The following is a 22,836-nucleotide window of genomic DNA, read 5'->3' as shown; positions in this document are numbered from 1 at the left end:
CTACAACTTCTTCGGCGGAAGAGGTTGTAAAAAATGCTTTTAAAAGGCTCTGACGACCCCAGCTGAGTTGCCTGATCGTCAGAGGCTTTCGTTTTCTTTTAAAAGCATTTTTTCGGCTGAAGAAAAAATGCTTTTAAAAGTTAAAAAAAACAACACTCTGATTATCGTGGGGCTCAGCTGGCCATGTGGGGGGAAAGGGATTTTTGCTACCGGTTCTCCAAACCACCCATCGCCATCGCTACCAGATCGGACGATCCGGTCCGAACCAGGAGCATTTCACCCCCGGTTTTGATCCTTTTGGCTTATGAAGACAATGAACTCTGTTCCTTCCTTCCCATGAAGGAATACTTGTGGCACTGAATTCCTCTCTTACTCCCAAGCTCCCGGCAAAGTTCTCATAATATAGTATCACACCCAAAACCCATTAGTATATTATCAGGCATTTACATGCGAGCCCACGTTGGACTTTGGTGTGGAATTTATAACGGCCTGATAAAACGTGTTGATCTTTATGAAATAAAACTGACCAATTCGTGCAATAGAACAAGACATAGCTCATTAACGGGTAATAAATTAATAAAAGTCCCAGTAGGGCTGCTGCCCAAGTTAAGACAAAGGCTTGAGAAAATATACTTCATGGACGCCGTGTTCTCGCTGACCTTCCTGATCTGCATTTATCTCCCCAACCTTCCTCCCACCCCCTGCTCTCCAAACATGCAGCCATCAGGAATCATTGCAATACCTAAAGCTCCTTGAAAATCCCCAAAGCCAATTCATTTGCCCCCTTTCTATTGCTCCTCTTCCTCTTCCCCTCCCTTTCTGTCACCATACTTTGCCAGCTTCTTCCAACCACCATCAAGAGTGTCCAGAACAATGGCCAGCCCTGTTAAAAGAGACCTTATTCCTTGAACTTACACTCTGAGTCTCCAAGGTAAAGATAAAGGTTCCCCTCGCACTTATGTGCTAGTCGTTCCCGACTCTAGGGGGCGGTGCTCATCTCCGTTTCAAAGCCGAAGAGCCAGCGCTGTCCGAAGACGTCTCCGTGGTCATGTGGCCGGCATGGCTAAAGGCCAAAAGCACAAGGAACGCTGTTACCTTCCCACTAAAGGTGGTCCTTATTTTCTACTTGCGTTTTTTACATGCTTTCAAACTGCTAGGTTGGCAGAAGCTGGGTCACGGGAGCTCACCCCGTTATGTGGCACTAGGGATTCGAACCACTGAACTTCCGACCTTTCGATCGACAAGCTCAGCATCTCCAAGCAGAGGTAATATTGGAAAAAGACTAATATGAGGCAGCGGGGAGAGTCTTCAGGGATAAAGTTGCCCTCTAGGGATTGCCCAACCCTGACAGTCTTCTTTAATCAGTGAGTAAGGAAGAATGAACTCAAAAGCCTAAAACCAAAACTGCTCGACAAATAGTCCCTCCTAGTTCTTTCATAGTTCTTCACCTCAAACACATCATCATCAAGGAATGAAAATTGCAAAATCAGTGATTTTTCACAAGCTGGAGCAGCGTCTGGTTCCCTGCCACTAGCAGAGAAACAAGATCTGAAGGACCCAGATCCCGAAGACTAAGCCAAGGGTACCCTTCTTACAATTTCCTTAATGATCCTATTTCATTGGTGTATGCAACTCGATTCTTATGGAAAAAGCCATTCTGCTTGGGATTTGACTAATCCCCAAAGGAATGTTTTAAGGTTACTCTTCCGCTGTGAAAGGCCCTTATTTCTGCTTGGCAAGACTTCCTAAAGCATTGAGAGCAGGAGGAGGCAGGGAGATCAACTACACTCATGGTTTGCATATGCATCGGATCTCCAGCAAAGCTTTGTAGGGGGACATCTTACTCTGTGGTCATCAAAAATCTTTGTGGCACCTTTTCAAACTACTGTAATAAGAGTTTATTAAAAGGTATTTATTAAAAGCTACAGTTCCATGGCCCTGAAGTTAATGAAGTGAGCAGTAGTTCACAAACCACTATGGCTTTTAATAAAATTTGTAAGTCTGAAAAGGTGCTGCCACACTCCTTCTGATTTCTGTATGAGCTTGTATAGATTAATAGCTGATTCACTCTTTGCCAGTTGGGTTCCAGTTTAAGAACAGAACAGAACAGAACAGAACAGAACAGAACAGAACAGAACAGAATAGAATAGAATAGAACAGAATTTTTTATTGGCCAAGTGTGATTGGACACACAAAGAATTTGTCTTGGTGCATATGCTTTCGGTGTACATAAAAGAAAAGATACATTTGTCAAGAATCATAAGGTACAACACTTAATAATAAAGGTAAAGGTAAAGGTTCCCCTCGCACGTACATGCTAGTCGTTGCCGACTCTAAGGGGCGGTGCTCATCTCCGTTTCAAAGCCGAAGAGCCAGCGCTATCCGAAGACATCTCTGTGGTCATGTGGCCGGCATGACTCAACGCCAAAGGCGCATGGAACGCTGTTACCTTCCCACCAAAGGTGGTCCCTATTTTTCTACTTGCATTTTTACGTGCTTTCGAAACTGCTAGGTTGGCAGAAGCTGGGACAAGTAACAGGACTCACTCCGTTACACGGCAGCACTAGAGATTCGAACCGCCGAGCTGCCGACCTTTCGATCAACAAGCTCAACGCCCTAGCCCCTGAGCCACCATGTCCCCCCTACACTTAATAATAGTCATAGGGAATCAGTCAATATAAATCTTAAGGATACCAGCAACAAGGTTACAGTCATACAGTCATAAGTGGAAGGAGATGGGTGAGGGGAACGATGAGAAGATTAATAATAGTGCAGATTTAGTAAATAGTTTGACAGTGTTGAGGGAATTATTTGTTTAGCAGAGTGATGGTGCTCGGGAAGAAACTGTTCTTGTCTTTAGTTGTTCTGGTGTGCAATGCTCTATAGCGTCATCTTGAGGGTAGGAGTTGAAACAGTTGGTCATACAATTTTGATTTTATAAAAAATACTAATAATACATAACAACAATATGATAAAGTTGCAACAACGGTCAATTGGAATATCTGCAAGAAACAACATCCGTCTACTTTAGAATTCAAACGGATAGGCACTTGCCACGTAACATCCCAGACCTAACAACTGTCAATCAGAAAGGTGAAAAAGTCTGAATAGTGGTGTGACAGAAACTGGAGGCAGCAGAATACAAGAGAAGTTTGCAACTTATCATAGACCTGTCATTCATAAGTAGAATGACAGTGGCAAAAGAAAGCAAAGATAATATTAATATACTTTGGGTTCAATCCTAAAATATCTGGCACACCACTATAACAAAATCATCACTCAATTGCAAAAGGCAATTTTACTTGGATATCTTTCAATAACCTTCTTTTAACACCATCAAACTATATCTCCCTATCCCAGATTTTTTGGAAAGGACTTTTGCTAGGTAGTCCCAAAGGGTTTCCGAATGACCAGATGATTGCAATATAAATCCTTCCATTCCTCACCATTCAGTCAGAACTGAAGAAACTTCTTGGATGAGAAGCAAAACGTCTTCAGGGAAAAACAAAACCCAGTTGTCTCTTGAAAAAGGCACCTTTGGGACAACCATGACTTGGACGACTGAGAATCTCCATAGACTCGACGTGATAGGCAGATGAAGTCTGAACACTTGTGTTGTGGTCCGTCAGCAGCCTACAGAGCTGGCAACGGAGTCGGACAGCGATGAGGCTGAGGTGAGGCCAGGGCCATCAGGAAGTGAGGTGCGGACTCCAGAGCCTCCGGAGGCTGACAGTAGTGAGGCAGAGGAACAGGAGGAGCCTGTTCCTAATGCAGGCATGAGAAGAGCTGCCAGAAGGCAAGAGCAGCTCAAGCAGAGAGGACAATTTGGGAATAGGGCCAAGAGATGATTGGCCCCTCCCATAAGGCTTAAAAGACCAGCACCAGTGTTTTAGCTTTGCTGGAAAACAACGTTGTAGCTGTGTCTTCTGCTCCGTCTTCTGCTTCGTGTATGTCCTTGTTTTTGTGGCTTCTGGATATTTGCCAGGAAGGGCCTTTGGCAGTTTCCCTAATTGGACTAAGGTTTGTTAGATAACTGAGGAATTTGTGTTGGGAGGCATTTGTTTTGAGTTGAACGATGCTGGGAATGAAGTAATTCCCAGCTGTTCGAATAAAGTTTGTTTTTCCACGGACTAAGTTTATTACTACCTACTTGGGTCTGGATCACAACAACTTGACCGACAGTGCAACCCACAATAAAAAATGATTTTGCAAACCCGAATGCTGCCCTCCCATTGTTAAAAAAGATATTCTGTCCCTACCAAGGAGCCACTTCATACATCCAGCAGGAGAGAACGAAACCATCCAATCTACCAACCAAATGGAACACGAAACACAGGAAGCATTGTACAGATGAGCCTTAAATCCATATGTAAACATATGGGTAAGGGCTACATGCAAGCGTTGTAACAAGAACATGGATTTGTAAAACAAAAGTGTAAATAGCGTTTTGGTTTCATCAACCTGTCTACCTCTGTTTACAAATAACTTAGAGAAATAAAAAGCATATAATTAATCCTTTATAAAGTAGGTACATCAATATCTGCACCATTTGTAAAAACAACAACTGGTCCTTAGGATCTCTTCGTCTATTGTAGGTTAATTTTTCATCTGCAATGAAGAAAACAGCTTCTAGAAATAAAATATAATTATCTACTTTTAAGAGATGGGCAAATTATCACTGAAACGTTAAGTAAAAATTATGAGGGTTTATAGAAGATCTGAGCCTCGTGGGTTTTCATTGAGCTAGATCCTGGACAGCTATTCCTATAAAGCTCAGTCAAGTAATAGCAATAGCACTTAGACTTATATACCACTTCATAGTGCTTTACAGTCCTCTCTTAACTGTTTACAGAGTCAGCATCTTTTCCCCAACAATCTGTGTCTTCATTTTACCCACCTTGGAAGGATGGAAGGCTGAGTCAATCTTGAGCCGGTGAGAATTGAACTGCTGGCAGCCAGCAAGCAGAAATAGCCTGCAGTACTGCATTCTAACCACTGCACCACCACGACTCTTGATAATTGATACCAATCTAGTATGGAGGTTTTTTTAACACCATATCCTCCAATGCCAATAGAATAACAGAGTTGAAAGGGACTTTGGAGGTCTTCTACTCCAACCCACTGCTCAGGCAGGAAACCCTATACCAGGCGTATCAAACTCAAGGCCCTTAGGCTGGATCCAGCCCACGGGATGCTTAGATCTGGCCCATGGGGCCAGCCTGGAAATAGCAAAGGACCGTGGTGGCTCTGGTAGCAAAAACGGGCCACGGGGAGCCACACACGGGAGGCCCATGCTCCGTTTTGGCTGCCAGAGTGCTACAGGAGGCGTCCAGGCCAAAAATGAGATACGGAAGTCTATCAAAGCTAAAAACAAAACAAAAGAAGAAATGTTTCCCCTTTTGCATTTGAGCTTGCAAGAAGAGGCAGGAAAGGAGAAAGGGAAAGAGGAAAGAAAAAGATGAGAAGAGAGCAAGGAAGGAAAAATAAGGAAGAAGGGGAAGGAAGAAGAAATTAGAATGAAGGGGGAAGGAAAAAGAAGGGAAGGAAGGAAGGAAGGAAGGAAGGAAGGAAGGAAGGAAGGAAGGAAGGAAGGAAGGAAGGAAGGAAGGAAGGAATATAATGAAAGTGAGGGAGGGTCTCAGGGAAGTCCTGCCTTAGCACTTAGCCACCACAGGTGCCCACGTGTCATGCCCATGGCTGCCCATGGCTACCCATGGCCACTCAAGGTCAAACACAACCCTGATGCAGCCCACAAAGAAATTGAGTTTGACTCCTTATGGCTAAACGCAGAAGAGTCCAATTCTTAACTTGCAGCTCTGCATTCCTGTCAAAAGTTACGTACCTTGTGTGACCCAGAGCAAAGCTTCCTGGCGTCCATATTGGGCAGAGAGACAGCCATGAAGCAACCTTTCAGTTCACACCTGAAGAAGCACCCTAACTCTTTAATTTGGGGACAGCATTTTTCCAAGTCTTCCATCAGTTCATTCAGAAATAAGAAGTGCTTCATATTAAGGATAAAGCAATATTGTACAATATAGAATAGAATAGAATATTTTTTTATTGGCCAAGTGTGATTGGACACACAAGGAATCTGTCTAGGTACAGATGCTCTCAGTGTACATAAAAGAAAAGATACCTTCATCAAGGTACATCACTTACAACACTTAGTGATAGCCATAGGGTACAAATTTAACACTGAATGATACAACACTTAATGATAGTCATAGGCTACAAATAAGCAATCAGGAAACAATATCAATAGTAAGGAAACAAGCAATATATATATATTGGGCCTATCCAGCTTGTTAACTCCTCAGCTACGTGGCCACTTGAGAAATCTTTTAAAAAAATACTGTGCCAACACACTTTTTTTTTTTAAAAAAAAATTAATTTATTAAGCAAATGTATATGGCCGCCTGACTCATATTAACACAGCTTTGTTTATTCAGCAGAACTATGGTAAAAACCTTTGTTTCCTGGAGTGCAGGATTTGTCTGATTCCAATTTCAATAAGAGTTTCTGCAATGAATCAGAGACACTAAAAAGATGTGATAAGTTAGAAGCAGGGCAGGCAGCCAGGCCAACAAGCCCGAAGGCAGACGGATAAAACTTGGCATTGACTGAGTAATATATATAGTCCTTTCGAGCCAATAGCATTCAGCCAATTTAAACAGGAAGTGGAACGCTGCTGGTGCAAAGCAAAAACCAGGAAACTGGAAGGGTGGTGGGTGGGTGGGTGGAAAGGAGGGGAGGGGAGGGGAAGAGGGGTGTCACACATCCAGAATGTGCAGTGCCTTCATGAGGAGGATAGAACTTAGTCAATACCAGATGTCACTTCTCCAACAGATAACAGCTCTCTGAATTAGCTCATGGCGTTTGCTAAACCAGAGGTCTTCAAAATTGGCAGCTTTTAAGATTTGTAGACTTCAAATGGAGAATTCTGGGAGTTGAAGTCCACAAGTCTTAAAGCTGCCAAGTTTGGGGACCCCTGTGCTAAACGGTCCCAATGTTGGTTTTTTTGTTTTTTTTCTCAAGATGAGCCCAACTTTCACTACAACAACATGGATGGAATGATAACAGAAGAATTCCAACTCAAAACAACAAAACAAACAAATCCTTCTCGGGAACTGAACCATTACTTGGATGTTTTTCCGTAGCTCCTAGACTAATTCTTGGCGGCCTATTTTACTTATTTATTCTCTAGGGAGAAAACACAGAAGCCATACGAGAGTTAAAGCACGGGTTCATTAATTCCAATCCCCAGAGCAGACTTTGCATTCAGTTGCTTAGAAAACAGAGAGGCTCCCAAGATTCCACCCTTGGATCTAGTCTTTCTTAAAGGGCTACCTGATCTCAAAGGAGGTTTGGTTTTTTGTTTTTTTTTTACATAGAAACAAGCCCCAGCTTGCAAACAACATCCAATCTAGGTTGACAAATTCAAGGGCATGTCTAATGCACTTTTTCTTTTCTTTTTGGAAGTCTACAGATCTTGATTTAATGCAGGGGTGTCAAACTGGATTTCTGGATCGGCACTGTAGTTCTCCTCCGCAGGGAGGGAGCAAGGGGGGAGACAGGGACGGATGCCTCCTGCAGCCGGCCAAAACAGGACACGGGGAAGGCACGCGTGACCCCCCTCTGCCCCATTTTCAGCCTGAATTGCAGCACTTTACTGGCCAAAACAGGGTGGCCTGTTAGCATTCTCTTCCTATTTGTACTTGATTTGATTGTAACAGTTGAATCCGACCACTTCATATACTGCATGCTCCCTCAAGTTACACCCTACTCATTCTCTTAAAACATGAGGTCATGGTGCCCGTATTGGGCTCATGTACTTTTTATTGTACAACCTAATTCATTTCACCTTTCGCTCTACCAAGTCCTTTAGATCAGGAGTCTCCAACCTTGGCAACTTTAAGACTTGTAGATTTCAACTCCCAGCCTGCATGCGCCCCACCCCCACCCCCGTGCCTCATTTTCACCTTCTGCAGTACTCTACAAGCCGAAAATGGGCCGAAAACAGGCCATTTTCGGCCTCCAGCTCCACTCTGCTGGCCAAAAGCGTGGCCCGTTTTTGACCGGCAGAGTCCTGCAGGAGGCCGAAAATGGGCCACGAGAAGCTGCAGGTGTATCCTTTTAGCCAGAAGAGGTACTGCAGGCCGGTCCTTTGGTATTTGCAGGCTGGCCCGATGGGCCAGATTTAAGCACCCCGTGGGCCAGATCCGGCCCGTGGGCCTTGAGTTTGCCACCCCTGATTTCATGGATTCAAAAGACAATCCAGTGGCTTCATCTGAATCCATGAATTCTTCTAGGAACTTTTTTTTTTTTTTTTGATTCTCAGAGAGGAGTAACCAAGGTATGCAACTCTCTAAAAAGTTGCTGCAATGTAATTTTTCATTTGCTTGTTTTTTTCCATGTAAAAGTTTTACAGAAATGATGAAAAAGGGGAGAAGGTTACACACACACACACACACACACACACACACACACACACACACTCACACACACACAAAAGGGGTAGTGAATGAAAGAAAATGAATTGTTATAATGATAGGTATGATGGAATATATACCTAAATAAGGGATAATGGGACAAAAAAGATAAGTATAATTAAAGGAAACGAGAGGGGAAAAATGTAAATAATAGAAGAATACCTAAACAAAGCTGATGTAAAGAAGGACTATATGTTTTATTAGTGCTTGTTATGTCTTGTTTTTTTTTAAAAAAAAATAAAAAGTATTTTTTAAAAAATAAATAAATAGAAGTTTTACAGAAGAGTGATAAACTATATGGATAAAAAAATGGCAAAGAACATTTTTAAATGTAAATTATACAGGAGGTAAACATACAGGAGATTTAATAACCTGTAAGTGGCTATAATTTTCCTCACATCATTAATTATGAATAATTGAATATGTTACGTTAAGGAACCAAAAAAAAAATAATCAAAACTTCGAGCTAGGATAAATAAGAACCATAGTTAACACAGTACGAATCACCAAAATCATTCGTTGATAAAACACTGAACTGCAATTTTTAATGGAACAGGAGAAAGTATAAACATATGATTACAGAGTAAATGATAGATTCACTGCGATTTTAGCCCAAATAAATTAAATCCAGGCCTCTTCTAGTTTCATCCACTCCTTTTTAGAACCCAGTGCCCGGCACAACACTCAAAAGGCATGTACTATACCTGTACAAAGTGACCCTAAATTATATTCTAAATATAATCTAGAAGAGGCCATGCCAAAGCCCCATTGGATGACTTTAAAACAGCCTCTGGATAAACTCTTGTTTATCCAGAGGCTGTTTTAAAGTCATCCAATCCTTAAAATCTATATGGTCGCTAGGAGCCAAAAAAGACTCGATGGCCCACGCTCAAAATCCATCTTTACAAACAAGGGTGACACAACCCTGAGGAATCAATCGCTTCTTACAATTATTTCTGAACAGGTTAACTCAAGATAACGTTGCTTGTGTGCCGTTCATTCAAAATAGGAAGTTGCCATAGTAAATATAGATACTTAATGGCATCGTGGAAACTGTTAAGGAAAAAGGAAGACTTGCCCTGTACACCAGGTGACACTTCCTAATAGTTTCTTACGCTCTCTTTACAGGCTTAGCATTCTCTTCCTATTTCTACTTGATTTGATTGTAACAGTTGAATATGACCACTTCATATACCGCATGCTCCCTCAAGTTACACCCTACTCATTCTCTTAAAACATGAGGTCATGGTGCCCATATTGGGCTCATGTAATTTTTATTGTACAATGTAATTCATTTCACCTTTCACTCTACCAAGTCCTTTAGATCAGGAGTCTCCAACCTTGGCAACTTTAAAACTTGTGGACTTCAACTGCCAGAATTCCTCAGCCAGCCCACAAGTCTTAAAGTTGCCAAGGTTGGAGACCCCTGCTTTAGATGATAGATAGGAAACTATCTTAGAAGATCATCTGATTTAGCATCCATTTTCTATCCATTTAAGTTGTGGCTGCTCCAACATAGGAAGTTTTTATGAAGAGTTTGGACAACTATTTGTCTGAAATGGTATAAGGCAGTGGTCACCAACTGGTGGTCCGTGGACCACTGGTGATCCATGAGAAAATTGTGGTGGTCCGCAGAAAAATTATTTGCATTTTTTATCTTGCACTTAATCAGGGGTCCTCAAACTACAGTCCCTGGACTGGATACGTGCAATGAACGCTTGTGTTGTTGCAGAGTGTCTCCCCCTTTGGGGTCTTTTTGTGTGGGTCGGAGGGTTGGAAATTCCAACTTGGGGTTTGCTTCAGCCTCCTGGTGTGGGGCTTTGGGCAAAGGCTGGAGGGAAGTGCTGCTGGTGGCAATGAATCAGAGGGCCTTGTTCCAGTGGGAATGCATCACGGCCTGGAACTGGCTGACCATCTCAGCCCACTGAGCCTCCAGGTGCCAGTACCTGGCCTTGCACTCTCTCAGGTCTTCCCTCTGCTTGGAAATAACATTCCAGCCTTTATTTAAATAGCTCTAAACTAGGGGTGTCAAACTTGAGTTCATCGAGGGCCACATCAGGGTTGTGTTTGACCTTGGGGGGGCCGGGGGCTGGGTGTGGCCAGCTCGATGTCACTTGTGTCAGGGGTACCAGTGGAGGCCCCGAGCGCTCTGCCAGGGAAAATGGACTCCCGAGCTCCGTTTTCAGCAGCGACGGCCTTCTGCAACCCCCCGCCAGCGAAAACGGAGCTCGGGAGGACTACGCCACTTTCACTGGCAGAGGCACCAGGGGCCAATCCTTCGCTGTTTCCAGGGCGGTCCCAAGGGCCAGATCTAAGCACTCCACGGGCCGAACCCGGGCCCCGGGTCTTGAGTTTGACACCCCTGCTTTAAACAAAGGAACATCCCTCTCAAATTTTCAAAGAGATAATCTCCTGTCAACCAATTCCTGTTAGTTTTTTCCCCCCCCCTTAAATTTTAGTTAAAAACTGCTTTCCTTCCATTTCTGTCTCCTGGGCTCTAGTCCTAAGGCACAGTAATGAAACACAGTTTTGTTTGTGTACCTGAAGAAAGTAACTGTTGCAATCTGCCCAGAAGAAAAAATGCAATAAATCTGAGTTAGCTATTAAAAAGTATGTGTGTGTGTGTGTGTGTGTGTGTGTGTGTGTGTGTGTGTGTGTGTGTGTGTGTATGGACATGCACATACTCACAAGAACAAAAGGGCTTCACAACCGAATCTAAATTTGTCTATCCTGGTTCAGAGATAAGAAGTCGCGCAGAAAATGATTAACCAAGCTGAACCAAGTGTTGAAATGTGTTTTATATGGGGAACACTAAAACGTGTATTACTTTTCCTTAGAAAAAGGGAGTAAGATAGTAGCTTATGAAAATACTGTATTCCTCATTGAAGGAAACTAGAAAGAACTTCCTGTTACTGTAATAACCATTCAGAATCACCCAATGAAAAGTGGTCGGTTATAGATGCAAAACAAACTACAACATATATTTCTTTGTGCAATGGAAAAGCTATCCAATGCAATTTGCTATCATCAGGAATGGCAATGGCCACAGACTTTGGTAACTTTCAAAGGTAATCAGGCGAATGAACAGAAGAAAAGCTGAAATTAATGGAGCAAAACTCATCTGCTGCCATGGCCACCACCACAAAATACAAAGTCTATGTTCAGAGTTTACTTTTTTTTTTTAATTAATTACTGAATTTACACCCTGCCTTTCTGTTCAAAATAAACCTTAAGGCAGTTTACTGCCATTAAAAACAGGTGGTGTGTAAAATTATTCCAATAAAATCGGTCATTAAAATACAAGTGTTGGGAGAAACCACAGGAGGAAAAACAACATCGTACTTCTCAACCACAGACTATCAAACCTACAGCTTTTGAAAAGTTCGCTAGTCCGGAGTTCAGAAGTAAGAGGTATACTCCCTTGTGCCTTTTTTTCCCCAACAAGGAGAAAAATTTGACTCTAAGGAAAGTCAGACTTGATTTGCATTTGGATGGGAGCGGGGGGGGCGGGGGTTCAAAAATTTTAATAAGGGGTTCTTTGCCTGGTTGCTGGGTGGGTGTGGCTGTGGTGGGCGTGGCCTAGTCAGACTCATCATCATGGGGGGGAGGGGGACGTTTTTATCCTCCCTGGGCTCAGGAGGCTTTTTTTGAACCTCCGGGAGGGCAAAAACGGCCTCCCCAGGCTCCGGAGGTCAGAAACAGGCCCATTTCTGGCCTTCTTGAATTTCCCATATGTCTGTTTTTCACCCTCCCCGGGCCTCGGCCCATGCCCTGCACTTACTTGCATCCAAAATGTGCTGCGTGGGGACTCCTGGGAGGGGTGGGGCGGGGTGGACAGCGCCAGCCAGGAGTGGGATTTGGGGGTTCTCCAAACTGCGCATAATTTCAGCTAGAGGTTCTCCCGAACCCCTGCGAACCCGCAGCAGCCCACCCCTGGATGGGAGATTAAATGCTATCTCAAAATCCCAGGACTGCATCTTAGAAAAAAACCTGCATTAGAAAGAAGGCAATGGCAAAGAGCTTCTGTGCTGTTCTCTATATCAAGGAGCTACCCAGGAACTACAGGGAGTCCTTGACTTACAACCACAATAGAACTCAAAATTTCTGCTGCTAAACAAGACATTTATTAAGCTGGTTTTGCCCCATTTTACGACTTTTCTTGCCACTGCTGTTAAGTGAACCATCACTGTTGTTAAGTTAGTTGCACCATTGTTAAGTGGCTCAGCAGACTAAGTCTGTCTGTTATTAACACAGCTGCTTGCAATTACTGCAGGTTCAAGTCCCACCAGGCCCAAGGTTGACTCAGCCTTCCATCCTTTATAAGGTAGGTAAAATGAGGACCCAGATTGTTGGGGGCAATAAAAGTTGACTTTGTATATAATATACAAATGGATGAAGACTATTGCTTAACGCAGTGTAAGCCGCACTGAGTCTTCGGAGAACGGCGGGATATAAATTCAAATTAAAAAAAAAAAAAGTGAATCTGGTTGCAAAAGGGAATCACACATCGTAAGTACGAACTGTAGTTGCCAAGGGTCCAAATTTTCATCATGTAATCCTGGGGATGCTGCTACGGTCATAACTGTAGAAAAATGGTCATAACTCGCTTTTTCAATGCCATCGTAACTTCGAACGGTCACTAAATGAACTGTTGTAAGTGGAGGACTACCTGTAATCCAATGATTCTCAACGTTTTCTTTACCATGGACCCCCTTTTGTGGCCACGGAACCTGGCCACAAACCCCCAAAACTTAACTTGAGATTTAAATCGTAACAGTTCTTCAAACCTTTAGACCCCCACAGGGATCCACAGGTTGAGAGAACCAGTGAAGTAATCAATTAAGCCCAGTTTGTTCGGAAATGTTTGCCTTTTTCTGGATTTGAGGTCACTCTTAACAGGATCCTTTAGAAGAAACAAATGCAGGGGAATTACTTCTAAGACTTCAGGAGAAGGTAAGAAAAAAGAATATTATTCCCTCCCCATCCCCGACATTTTCTTTTTGCTCTTGTTTCTTCATTTTTTTTTCTCAGTCTGGTCAGGTTGAAGGTTCAGACAAAGAAAACCTTCCAAGCCCAACAGCTGAAGCCATCATGCTATTTTATTTATAAAGCATTCTAAAATTATGAGGTGCTGAACAGTAAAATGGAGAGTGATAGTTCTCTGCCCACAGACTCAAGTCTAAAATTAACCAAAATCTTTCCTTCTTACAATGGGGAGCGGGGGGGATGTAGCGAAACAAAAGAAAAGACTGAAAAATCTTTTCTTGATTCTAGAAAAGTCAATTTCTCGATACCTATAAGACTGTTCACTGGGATACAGGCAGTCCTTGACTTAGGGCAACAATCGAGACCAGAAAATTCATCGTCAAGCATTGCGGTGGTTAAGCAAGACATGAGGTGAAATTGTACCCGATTTTACGATATTTTTGCTGTGGTCATTAAGCAAGGCATCACATGATAGCAATTTACCAGCTTCCCTTGCTGGCTTCCCCACTGCCGACTAGGAGGGCCACAAATGGCAATCAGGTGACCCCAGGGATGCTCCTACTGTCATAAATGCGACCATTTGCCAAGTGCCTGGATTGTGATCAAATTACCGCAGGGACACTGCAATAGCAATAGCACTTAGACTTATATACCGCTTCACAGTGCTTTTACAGCCGTCTGTAAGCGGTTTATAGAATCAGCCTATTGCCCCCGACAATCTGGGTCCTCATTTTACCGACCTCGGAAGGATGGAAGGCTGACTCAACCTTGAGCCTGGTGAGATTCGAACTGCCAAACTGCTGGCAATCAGCAGTCAGCACAAGTAGCCTGCAGTACTGCACTCTAACCACTGTGCCCCCACGGCAAACAGTCATAAGCGGGAAGACTGGTCCTACATCATTACTTTTTTCAGACCCTGCTGTAATTTCAAATGTTTTGCTAAACGAATGGTCGTAAGTCACGGATTATCTGTATTTACGAATACCAGCATGATGACAAACAGCTTATCTGCAAGAGTAACTCCCAGCTGACATGGAAGCCCCACTGCAGAATATACACACTTCTTCTACTTAGAATTACAAAATAAAACTGCTGTAGTGCAAGCCATGATCCAATTGGAATATCACTGCCTTAGGGATGTATAGGGTTTGTGCTGGATGAGAATCCTAGCCACGGGCTACACCCATACAGACAAAAATCTCTGAGAAATTAAGTTTGTATGTTGTTCAGAAAAAGCTCCATCCAAAAGCCAATATTTAGAATTGGCCGACAAAAGGAAAATAACTGAGCATTACAAAATGCATGTAAAGAATGTTGTACCTTACAAACTGCCAACTGATAGTTAGAAGTGCAGAAAAACCAACTGCAACCAGCCTGCCTTCCACTGTGGACTTTGTTCACTGCACGAGCCAAAAAGAGGGCTGAGAAAATGTCTACAGACCCCCCCTCACATCCTGGACATAAACCGTTTCAACTCCTCCCCCTCAGGATGCAGCTACAGGGCACTGAATGCCAAAACAGTTTTTCCCCCATGCCATCATTCTGCAGAACACCTAATTCCCGTAGCAGTCTTATGCCTAAAGATATACCTACGGTATGTAATAGGGAGTAATACTATTATCCTTCTCACCTTTCCTATTACTTTTTCCTATTGGCAACTTATGATTGTATTACCTTGTTGTTTATGTGTACTTTGAGAGCTTATGCACCGGAGACAAATTCCTTGTGTGTCTAATCACATTTGGCCAATAAAGAATTCTATTCTTATTCTTATTAGCCGTAATAGTGCAGTGGTTAGAATGCAGTATCACAGGTGCAGTCTGCCGATTGCTAGCAGTTCAATCCTGCCCTGCTCAAGGTTGACTCAGTCTTCCATCTTTCCAAGGTTGGTAAAATGAGGAGCCAGATTGTTGGGGCAATATGCTGGCTCTATAAACCACTCAGAGATTGCTGTAAAAGCACTGTGAAGCAGTATACACCAGTAAGTCTAAGTTCTGTTCTGTTCTGTTCTACTCTATTCTATTCTCAAAAGGAATGGCAATCTGGAGCCTCTAATAATACACAAATGAAGGCTCACAAGAAAAAAATCTAATTTATTTTACCTTACAGCATAGGATTTCAGTCTTGAAAAGTACTAAACATTCAAGTTCGAAACATATTATAAGAAAAATCAAGACTATCTTTGTTGAGAACCTCCAAGATAAAACAAGAAAAAGATGCATTCATTTAAGGAGAATTTGAATGAGCCAAAAAAGCTCTTCAGTTATGAAGAACATTTATATAATCTGGAAATCTTGGATGCTTAGGTAGAAAATAAAAGGTTTCAATCTATCTTATATTGAGAATTCCCAACAAGGCGCAGCAACTTGATGTCTCATTATGCAGGCTTTGTGTATTACCTATAATTGTGGAATAAGCAACAATTGTTCTTTGTGTATTACCTATAATTGTGGAATAAGCAACAATTGAACACATAGAATCCAAAACAAGCAACCCGTATTATGGTTCTGCATGACATATAAATGCTTTCACACACTTTCTATACCAGACTTGCCAACCTAGGAGCTTCAACTTCCATAAGCCAACAACCAATAAGGATGGAAAGGTTCTTCCATTTATAGTGGTTTCAGTACTACCTTTCCACAGCAAACATGTTTCCGGTGGATGGAAGAGGTACCCTAAAATATGAGACCTACCTGTGCAATAGAAAAGATGCAAGCATTTCATCGTGTTTGAGGTAAGGGTCAATGATTTCCCTTGAATTGGAAAGGAAAAATCCAAGTCTTAGGGAGCCCAAAACGCAGCTTTCATGTTTATAAACCCTGGTTGGATTCATACATTGAAATATGACTTGTCAGTTGGTGGCATGTCATTAATGCTGCCAGCAAATAAGTTTCAGATCTGTTTAATATGTAATTTAGTACCTAAAAAAATTCTTCCATACATCTAGCCACTTAGGTTAAATCAATAGGGTTGTCTTCTGCTACCTGGAAAGCCTTCAAACATACGGCATTAATTAAGTCTTAAATAAGATTGTCCTGCCTTTATTACCTTACCTTCCTCTTCCTATTTTCCATACAACAATCCTGGAAGGTGGGCTGGGCTGAGAGCGACTGGACCAATATTACCAAGCTAGCCTTCACGCCTAAGATAGGACTAGAACTCACCCATCTCCTGGTTTCTAGGCCAGAACCTTAAACACACCACCCATCCGGCTTTCTTTTTAATCCCCTGTCCATCACAACCACACCATACAATTCTGAGGGACAGAATCTGTCCAACTAAAAGAGGCCGAGTGTGGGGAAAGGCTGGACGAACACATTGTGTGAATGCGAGACTATTAACCCCAAAGGAAGATTATGCCTTCCTCCCTCCTCTTTTCTAGCTGTGCCATTTGTGAAACACAACTCATCGAAGCTGTCAAATTGTGGTTTCCTTTTTATTTATTTATTTATTTTCTCTAGGTTTATAAGAGACGCAGTGGCTTAGTGGGTAAGACACTGATCTTGTCGATCAAAAGATTGGCAGTTCAGTGGTTCGAATCCCTAGTGCCGCGTAACAGGGTGAGCTCCCGTTACTTGTCCCAGCTTCTGCCAACCTAGCAGTTCGAAAGCATGTAAAAAATGCAAGTAGGAAAATAGGGACCACCTTTGATGGGAAGGGAACAGCATTCCGTGCGCCTTTGGCGTTGAGTCATGCCGGCCACATGACCACAGAGACGTCTTTGGACAGCGCTGGCTCTTCGGCTTTGGAACAGAGATGAGCACCACCCCACAGAGTCAGGAATGACTAGCACGTATGTGCGAGGGGAACCTTTACCTTTACCTTTAGGTTTACAAGCAGCAATGAAGAAGGAAGAACAATGCCACCAAACCTCCATTCTACATAAACGTGCAGGCATCCCCATTCCATAATAAACACGAGAGAAACCTGCCAACTTTGGCCAATTTCTTCCTCTTAGGATTGCCAGCAACAATTTTTCTTCTTCTAAAAAGGTAAAGGTTCCCCTTGCACATACTGTGCTAGTCATTCCCAACTCTAGGAGGCGGTGCTCATCTCCGTTTCAAAGCCGAAGAGCCAGCGCCGTCTGAAGACGTCTCCGTGGTCAGGTGGCCGGCATGACTCAACGCCAAAGGCGCACGGAACGCTGTTCCCTTCCCACCAAAGGTGGTCCCTATTTCTCCACTTACATTTTTTACGAGCTTTCGAAATGCTAGGTTGGCAAAAGCTGGGACAAGTCACGGGAGCACTAGGGATTCAGGATCGACAAGCTCAACATCTTAGCCTCTGAGCCACCACATCCCTTTTTTCTTCTTCTACTGGTACCTATTTTTGTTTCTTTAAAAAAAAAAAAGAAGAAGCAGAAGAAGCAGTGGAGAACATCACTAGATTTCCCTCCTCCCCCCCCCACATCTCCATTCTACATTTTGTTTTAAATTATTAATATTTCTCTCTTCCTTAATTGGGAAAGTAGCCCATTTCCCCAAAGTCCAATTCTTCTCTCCGGCCAAAACATCTGACATATATGTTCACTTTTTTGGGGGGGGGGAGGGAGGGAAGGAAGAAGGCAGGAAATGAATACTTTTTCAGTCCCATTCCCCAAGGAGGGGGGGAGGGGGAGAGAGAGGCTGCTCTCCCTCCTTCTCCTCTCCCCCCCCACCCCGACTTGTGGGGATTGGGGGAGATGGGAGGGGAGGCCGGGAACTTCCACTCTTTTGGGTGCGGGGGAAACGCGGGTTGAGGGGAGGGGGGAAAGGCGGAGAGAGAAGCCCTAAAGGAACCCCTCACTCACACACACACACGCGCGCGCGCGCGTCGGCGGGTTCTCACAACACGCCAAGTAAGCCACGACACGCGTGTCTGGAGCTGCTCGTGTGAACCCACCGCGGCGATGGATGATTTATTGAGTGGGTGGGCTGCGACTGACTGGCTGCCCAGCCTGTTGCACGAGCGCGGGTGGGTGAATCCTGAGGAAAAGTCGCCGCCGCTACCCCGGCAATCGCCTTCCCTGAAGAACCGACCCCCCATCCCGTCCTCCATACGGCGCCGCGCGGCCGCCACAAGCCCCCTTCCGACGCCCCGGGGGTTTCCTTGTGAGGAAGCCCGCACTTACTGCCGGGACGATGCTTCTCCCTTTGAGGGAAGATCCGGCGCTCGCTCTCTGCCTGCTGCTGGCTCCCCGCTCCGCCTCCGGGTCGCCGCTCCCGCCGGCGGGCTCCGCGATCGTCGACGGACTGAGGGCGGCCCTCCCTCCCTCCCTCTCTTTCTCCCTCCCGAGAACGGTCTAAGAGGCGACGCGGCTGAAGCCAAGAGAAGGCGAGGCGGCGCCGGAGTAACGGCGCGCCTCATGACCCGCCCCCCTCCCCTCAACCCCTCTCTCTCTCTCTCTCTCTCTCTCTCTCTGTCCCCGCCTCCGAGCGCAAGCGGGTCGAAGAGTCGAACGGTTCGGCCCAATCGCCTTCCGAGGCGAGAAAAAGGGGCGGGCCGCGCGGGAGATGGGGCGGAGGCGGCGCCCAAGCCGACCAATCGGAACCCGAATGCTCTCGACGTCATCGGGCGCAGAGTGGTGGCAAATTCACAAAACCCGGGAAAGAGGGCGGGGCCGCTGGCTATGGTTGGGGATGGTTGGGGCGGGGGCAGCGAGGAAAAAGCGGGGCGGCTGCAGGAGCCGCAGAAAGCCAAATGCAGGGTTAGGTTAGTTCAGGAGTCTCCAACCTTGGCAACTTTTAAGTCCTGGCGGACTGGGGATTTCGCAACGGTCATTAGTGTGAAAAATGACAATAAGTCCCTTTTTTCAGCACCCTTGTAACTGAATAGTCACTAAACGAACTGTTGTAAATTGAGGACTAGCTGTACATCCTGGGAATATGAGAAATGAATAACCCTCAGTGAATTACTTCAAATCTTGGGATTCATTGCCTGCTTCTGAATTAATTTTTATCCCACTTTTGTTACTTTCTATAAATAACACCAGGTGGCAAACATACCCTACCTAATATTCCTTCCTCTGCCTATTTTTTCCCCCACAACCAATGGCTGTGAGAAAGAAATGCCCAAAAGTCATACAGCTTATTTTTATTTAATCTTTATTTGTTTGAGAAAGATGTCTTATCCCAATTCTAATCCACTTATTAAACCAAACAATCATTGCATAACAATTTCCAAGATATCAACATCTTTGTGCTTCTTTTTGGTTTCTTAACTATCTGCAAATGCCACAGCAGAAAAATGACTCGTTATCTGTTTTCCTTTGGATCTGGATGAGAGATGCTTCCTATTTTTTTGCTGAAGCCAAATCTGGCCACAAAGATCACTTGGAATGGGAAGTGACAGTAGCCCTCAGAACACCTTCAGGGTTCATTTAAGATGGCATATCAAGTGCAGAATCATTTTATTTAGTTAATCCCATGTTTCCTCCAGGGGAGGCCTTCTTCTTATTCTTGTGCCATATCCGTCATCGGATGTTGGCAATCCTATTTTTATCAACAACTGCACGGAAAAGTGCTGTTTTGTCCAAACCAGTCCCTTAGATTCTGAAGCCATGATGTTCCTCTTCTACCTGGACCTCGTTTGTCTTCAATCTTTCCTTGGAGGATTAAGTGAAGGATGCCGTATTTTTCTGGATGTCGCATCACACATCCAAAATATTCTAACTTTCGCTTTTTTATGGTTTTGAAGATTTCCCTTGCTTTTCCCAGGCAGCTTATCACCTCCTCATTTCTGATTTTGTCAACTAACTTATATGTATCCTGTTTCCTCCGAAATAAGACATGGCAATAAGGCCAAGCGCTTATTTCAAGATTCAAAAAAATATAAGTCGGGGTCTTATTTTTGGGGAAACATGGTAACAGCCACCAGTAAATCCACATTTCAAATGCTTCTAGTCTCTTCAAGTGGCTTTCTGCCAGAGACCAACTCTTCATTCCAGGGGAGGCCTAGAACTCACTATCTCCTGGTTTCTGGGCCAGCACCTTCACTATTCCACCAAACTGTTTTTAACCTTCATTAAAACACAATTACATCTACCCAACCCACCGAATTAAGGAGGCAGGGTATGTTATGGATCCCTCCAGCAAGGAGGTCCATCTAGTGAAATGATACAGGATCTCCTGCTTGAGCAAGGGGCTGGACTAGAAGACCTCCAAGGTCCCTTCCAGCTCGATTCTGGGATTCTGATTCTTAGTGCAGGGGTAGGGAACGATGGCCCTTTTATGACGTGTGGACTTCAACTCCCAGAATTCCAGAGCCAGCCATGCTGGCTCAAGAATTCTGGGAGCTGAAGTCCACAAGTCATAAAGGGGCCATTGTTCCCCACCTCTGATTTAGTGGGATCAAGAAGAAGGTCCTTTTCTGTCATGGCTCCGTCCCTGTGGACATAAGACTGGCCTCCACCTCGATAATCTTCCGACAGGTCCTGAAGATACTGTTTTGCCAGAAGGCCTGGGAGATCCCAGGTGGATATGAAGCCCCTCAAGTGGTTTGTTGGAATGTTGTTGCTAAGGCAGTTTTTTTATTTCGGGTTTTATTCTTGTAAACCACCTGGAATCACTATGAGTTAGGCCAGGGGTCTCCAACCTTGGTCCCTTTAAGACTTGTGGACTTCAACTCCCAGAGTCCCTCAGCCAGCAAAGCTGGCTGAGGGACTCTGGGAGTTGAAGTCCACAAGTCTTAAAGGGACCAAGGTTGGAGACCCCTGAGTTAGGCGGACATATACATTTGTTTAATGAATAAAAATAAATTCCTCAGCCCCCAATGTGTGCATTTACGTCATCAAGGGCTGTGCTGCTACATAATTAAAATTATTATTAAGCATACAAAGGGGCTTAAACTCTGTACAACTTTCCCAGCGGTTCAAATTTCGAGGAAGATATTTTGAGGCAGAACACATACTTCAGTACAAAACGTATTCTTCATACAGATAGACTCTGAGGTGTTGGTGCCTCCCCAGCAGATGTTGAGAAGTTACTATAGCCTGGAAAGCGCTCAAATATAAGCAGGAAATGTTTATTTTATTTTTTATTTTTTTTGCTTCAAATGACGTGTGATCAAGGTGTAAAGGCAAACCTTTATAAAACATAACTCATATTTTAACAATTGGATTGGCGCTACGGGCCTTTGATATTAGCAAGATTTATTTCTGTGTAAACATATTTATGTTTGCACCCTTAAAGGTGAGGTAAAGCTTGACAGTGTTCTTGATTAAACGGAAATGTTCCTTTCTGCACTTCTTAATGTTTAATTAGAGATCCGGGATCACCTTGAAGTTGAGTGACTTAAAGTCACTTATTCCACTACTGCAATTCCAGATTAGCCATATCAACCATTAGGGTAGCACACATCATTCAAAGCAATAGGGTTGAATTCACAGAGACATTTAACCTGCTTGCAGAATAACCAAGCACAGAATTAATCAAAGTTAAGGTAGCGTAGCAAATCACAGATTTGTAGCTGATCAGGTTAAACCAGGAGTAGTCAACCTTTTTATACCTATCGCCCACTTTTGTATCTCTGTTGGTAGTAAAAAGTTTGGGAGGGGGGCGCCGGCTACCAGCTCTGCTTGTCTGTTACAGCTGAGTGGTGTGGGGGGAGATGCGCGAGCTATTCTGGGACGAGGCTCTTTTGTTTGCAGTCGCACTATAGCGCCATTTAGTTTCACGTAACATGAACTAAACTTATGCGCGGGCGATACAAATAGTATATTTTCAGAAATTTAAATTATCATGGGGAATTTTATGAAAACCTAATGAAAATGTTTTTTAAATAATGCTATGAAATTTTTTTAAAAAGTCAATTAAATTTAAAAAAAGGAAAGTGCTTCAGTATCGGACAAAACCCCTACTGCCCACCATGAAAGCTGGAATGCCCACTAGTGGGCCGTAGGGACCAGGTTGACTACCACTGAGTTAAACATACCAAGGTAGGTTGCAAACTGCACATTGTATAGTTTTAAAATTGTAATTTGCATAGTTTTAATACGTTAATTATTTTCCCCTTTATCTTTTATCTGTAAGTTACCCAGAAAGCCACCTTAAAGGGGAGAGGAGGTGGCATAAAAACTTAATAACTAAATAAAACCCACAAATTACATTTTAAATTCTAAGATATAGTTCGGTTTATTTTATGTGCTAGAAATCATGCTGTCCTCCTTCATCCATCCCAAAAACCTCAGCCTCACCTTGAAAAGAGAAGGAAGTTAAAAACAATATATCAAGGCTTCCCATCACCATCTGATCAAAGGTAACAATGATGGAATGTTGCAAAACTAGGTCTACAACTTCTAAGAACACTTTAAGTGGTAGAAATTGCAACAAAACTGCTGGTCTGGAACGCCTGTAGCTCAGTAAAATGAACTAATAAACAA

At 43.6% G+C, this 22,836-nt stretch overlaps 1 protein-coding gene across 2 annotated transcripts in view; it reads right to left on the bottom strand.

The window, feature by feature from the left end:
• Positions 1–18,800, bottom strand: part of LOC131204495 (beta-1,4-galactosyltransferase 3-like) — a 33,185-nt gene extending 14,385 nt beyond the window's left edge. For both annotated transcript variants that reach the window (XM_058195867.1, XM_058195868.1), the window contains exon 1: positions 18,589–18,800. The gene's annotated coding sequence lies outside the window, so the exon portion shown is untranslated. The remainder of the gene's footprint in view (positions 1–18,588) is intronic.
• Positions 18,801–22,836: the final 4,036 nt, after the last annotated feature.

This window comes from Ahaetulla prasina, chromosome 10 (genome assembly GCF_028640845.1).
Source record: "Ahaetulla prasina isolate Xishuangbanna chromosome 10, ASM2864084v1, whole genome shotgun sequence".
NCBI classification, from domain to species: Eukaryota; Metazoa; Chordata; class Lepidosauria; order Squamata; family Colubridae; genus Ahaetulla; species Ahaetulla prasina.
The sequence above is the reverse complement of the archived record's forward strand: the minus strand, read 5'-3'. Positions and strand labels throughout refer to the sequence as shown.